The sequence below is a fragment of the Cynocephalus volans genome, chromosome 11, assembly GCF_027409185.1.
Source record: "Cynocephalus volans isolate mCynVol1 chromosome 11, mCynVol1.pri, whole genome shotgun sequence".
Classification (NCBI taxonomy): domain Eukaryota; kingdom Metazoa; phylum Chordata; class Mammalia; order Dermoptera; family Cynocephalidae; genus Cynocephalus; species Cynocephalus volans.
Window position 1 is genome coordinate 2,398,973 of NC_084470.1, and position 4,876 is coordinate 2,403,848.

At 35.1% G+C, this 4,876-nt stretch overlaps 1 non-coding gene across 1 annotated transcript; it reads left to right on the forward strand.

Annotated features, from left to right (window-relative positions):
* The first annotated feature begins 1,941 nt into the window (after nucleotides 1-1,941).
* Nucleotides 1,942-2,048, forward strand: LOC134391405 (U6 spliceosomal RNA). The gene has a single exon (XR_010024951.1). It is a non-coding gene; the product is annotated as a U6 spliceosomal RNA (small nuclear RNA).
* The last annotated feature ends 2,828 nt before the right edge of the window (nucleotides 2,049-4,876 follow it).

Genomic DNA, 4,876 nt, shown 5'->3' on the forward strand with positions numbered 1-4,876 from the left:
ACAGTTACTAAATAGGAGAGCCAGTGTTAAATCCAGAGTGCATGCTTTTTTTTTTCTTTTTAGTTTTTTCTTTTTTTTTATTTTTTGAAACAAAATTGAATGTACATATCTGTGGGGTACAGCATTGAATATCAATACCTGTGTGCAATATATGATGCTCAGATCAGGGTTAATTAGTGTATCAGAATGCATGCTTTTAACATTTAGGACTCACTACATGCCTGCATAGTAGTTCATAAAATTATCTTCATATTTACAGTGAATAACTAAAAAACTAAAGACTTCAATGGACGGAAGGTTTATGGGCATTAGTACATTTTCTTTTGTATTTTTTTATTCTAAAAAAAGAAAAAGCTATGTTCTCATTAAAGTCAATTTTAAAACACAAGGAGATACATTAACATATCCTATATTTTATAGTACATTAAAATAAGAAAAAGAAATTATATATACATTTGGGAGAAAACAAAAAAAGTAAAATAGCTATATATTTCACAAGAGCTTTGATTGGCTACTTGTCAGAACAAAGGTAAACAGTTGAAAATTCTACTGTCATTAATATGTGAGTTTAGAAAAGTATCTTATTACAAATTAAATATATTCAAATGAAGAACATTATCATCATTAGTAATACAGAAAATATCATATTTAAAAAGATATTCATAATAGCAACTACATAATAACAAATAATGATTAGGAAGCAAATAAAGAGAATTTTTAAAAGACACAAAGTAAATGCAAGGATATCCCATGCTTACAGATTGAAAGAATTAATATTGTTAATATGTCCAAATTACCAAAGGCAATTTACAAATTCTATACAATTCCTATCAAAATTTCAATGACATTTTCCACAAAAATAGAAACAAAAATTTTTTAAATATGTATGGAACCACAGAAGACCCCAAATAACCAAAGCAATCCTGAGCAAAAAGAACAAAGCTGGAGGCATCACATTACCTGCCTTGGGTTGCATGTCCCCCCCAAATTTAGTCCCCATTGTGACTGTGTACAGAGGGTGGGAAATCCTATTATGGTGATTGACGTGTCGGGCTTTGAAGAGGTGACTCGATTGTAGGACCATGCCATAGTGAATATATTAATAATGGTGGCCAGGGGCATGGTTCTGAGGGCTTTAAAAGAAGAGCACGTGAGAGGTTAGTCTCTCTCTGCTCTGCCATTTTCTATCTTGTGAGACTTCCGCATTGCTGTAAAGCTACCACCAAAGAAGGTCCTCACCATAAGTGTTCCCTAAACTTCGGACTTCCCAGCCTCTGAAACTAAAAGCAATAAATTTTGTTTTCTTACTAATTACCTAGTTCTGTGTATTTTGATACAAGCAACAGAAACACAGTAATACACTACCCAATCTCAAAACCTACTACAAAGCTGTGATAACCGAAACAGCACGGTGCTGGCACAAAACTTGACATAAGACCAATGGAACAGAGAACCCAGAAAGAATCACATATAAATCAACTGATCTTTGACAAATGTGCCAAGAATACACAATAGGGAAAGGACAGTCTCTTCAATAAATGACATTGGGAAAACAAGATATCCACATGCAAAAGAATGAAATTGGATTCTTATCTCACCCCACATAAAAAATTAACTCAAAATAGATTAAAGACTTAAACATAAAACATGAAACTGTAAAACTCTTAGAAGAGAACATAGAAAAAAATCTTCCTGGCAAAGATTTTTGGATATGACCCCAAAAGCACAGACTATAAAAGCAAAAATAAACAGATGGGATTGCATCAAAATAAAAAGGTTTGTACAGCAAAGGGAACAATCAGCAGTAAAGAGACAACCTGCAGAATCTGAGAAAATATTTGCAAACCATAAATTGGAAAAGGGATTAATATCCAAGATATATAAGGAACTCAAACAACTCAATATCAAGAAAACAAGTAAACTGATTTAAAAATAGCAAAAGCACTCATTTAGCCAGCACATATACTAAAATTGGAACAAGGTAGAGAAAATTAGCATGGCCCCCGCACAAATATGACATGCAAATTCATGAAGCATTCCATATGTTTTGGAGATCTACATGCAGAAGAATGAAACTACACCCCTAAATCTCACCATATACAAAAATCAACTCACTGTCAATTAAAGACATGAATGTAATACCCAAAACTATAAAATTTGTAGAAGAAAACATAGAGGAAACCCTTCAGGACATAGGACTAGACAAATATTTGATGAGCAAGTCCTCAAAAGCACAGGCCACAAAAGCAAAAATAAACAAATGGGATTAATTCAAAAAGCTAACAACCCTCTGCACAGCAAAGGAAACAACCAACAGAGTGAAGAGACAAAATGAAGAATAGGAGAAAATATTTGCAAACTATTTATCCAACAAAGATTAATATCCAGAATATACAAGGAACTCAAACAACTCAATAGCAAAAAAATATATAATCCAATTAAAAAATGGGCAAATGACAAATGTCCATCATCGGATGAGTGGATACGGAAAATGTGGTACATCTACACAATGGAATACTACTCAGCTATAAAAACGAATGAAATACTGCCATTTGCAACAACATGGATGGACCTTGAGAGAATTATATTAAGTGAAACGAGTCAGGCACAGAAAGAGAAATACCACATGTTCTCACTTATTGGTGGGAGCTAAAAATTAATATATAAATTCACACACACACACACACACAAAAAAAAAAAACCGGGGGGGGGGGATGAAGATATAACAACCACAATTACTTGAAGTTGATACGACAAGCAAACAGAAAGGACATTGTTGGGGGGGAGGGAGGAGAGGGAGGAGGGAGGGAGGTTTTGGTGATGGGGAGCAATAATCAGCCACAATGTATATCGACAAAATAAAATTAAAAAAATAAATTTAAAAAATTTACACCTTTGGGGAAAAAAATGGGCAAATGAGCAAATTAGACATTTCTCAAAAGAAGACATACAAGTGGTCAACAGGTATATGAAAAAATGCTCAACATTGCTAATCATCAGAGAAAAAATCAAAACCACAATGAGATATCATCTCACCTCAGTTAGAATAGCTAATATCAAAACGAACAAAGAAAACCAGAAAATAAATGTTGGGCTTGGGGTGCATAACCCCAGTCTCTGCCTCCGTTTTCACATCACCTTCTCTACTTGAGTCAGTGTCTTGCTCGTCATTGGATAACCCAGGATGATCTCATCTCAAGACTCTTAACTACATCTGCAAAGATCCTTTATCCAAATAATGTCACATTTACGGGTTCTGTAGACATACGAGTATCTTTTGGGAGCCACCATTTAACTCACTACACCATTTTTGCATTTTGAGGAAGCAAAGAATCAAAAAAAATTTATTTCTGTGTCTATACATTGTGATTATGATGCATTGTATTAGAATCCATTCGTATTTCCATTTGTTGGCAGGACTGTAAATTAGTAAAGCCGTCATGGGAAATAGCATGGAGGTTTCTCAAAAATCTACACATAGAACTGCCATACAACCTAGCACTCGCACTACTGGATATACATGCAAAGGAAAGGAAATCAACATGTTGAAGGGAGACCTGCACTCCATGTTCATCGTGGCTCCATTCGTAACAGCCAAGTTACGGAACCAACCTAAATGTCCTTCCACAGATGACTGGATAAAGAAAATGTGGTGTATATGCACAATGGAGTACTACTCAGACATAAAAAGAATGGCATTCTGCCATTTGCAGCAACATGGATGAGCTTGGAGAGAATTACGTTAAGTGAAATAAGCTAGACATAGAAAGAGAAACATTCTCACTCACACGTGGAAGCTAAAAAAGTTGACCTCATAGAAGTAGAGAGTAGAATAGTGGTTCCTAGAGACTGGTAATAGGAAGGGGAAGGGAGGGTCAGGAAAGGATGGTCCATGGATACAAAACTGTAGAAAGACAGGAAAAATAAGATCTAGTGTGCTCTAGCAATACGGGGAGACTACAGTCAACAACAAATTACTGCATAACTTCAAGTAACCAGTTGAGAGGAATGTTCCCAGCACGAAGAGGTGACAAATGTTTGAGGTGATGATGTGCTAATTACCTAATGTAATCATTGCACACTAGATATATAAATATCTCCAAATATCGCACTGTACTCCAAAAACATATTCAATTATCATGGGTCAATTAAGGAAAAAAGAAAAAAGAAAAACAAATTCAGAGACAGAAGTAGATTAGAAGTTACCAGAAATGGGGGTGGGAGGGAGGAATAATCAGAAGTCATTGCTTAGTGGACACAGAGTTCACGTTTAGGATGATGAAAAAGTTTTGGAAGTGGATAGAGGTGGGGCGCACAGTGTTGTGAATCTAATTTATTCTGTGCAATCATATGTTTGAAAATTCTTAAAACAGCAACATTTTTGTTACATATGTTTTACCACTATAAAAATAATAAGTATTTTTAAAAAGTGAAAAAAATGGGCAAAAGATCTGAAAAGACACTTCCCAAAAGAAGACATACAAAGAGCTAACAGGCACAGGAAGAAATGCTTAACATCACTAATCATCAGGAAAATGCAAATTAAACCACAATGAGATATTACCTCACAGCTGTTGAATGGCTTTTACCAAAAAGACAAAAGATAGCAAGTGTTGGCAAGGACGTGGAGAACACTGTCCACTGTCAGTGGCAATGTCGATTAGTACATCCATTATGGGAAACAGAATGGAGATTTCTCAAAAGATTAAAAATAGAGCCACTGTATGATTCAGTTATCCCACTTCTGGGTATATATTCAAAGGAAATTAAATCATTACGTAGAAGAGATAACTGTACTGCCATGTTTACTGCAACACTATTCACAATGGGCAAGATGTGGGAACAGCCTAAGTGTCCATCAACGGATGAATGGACA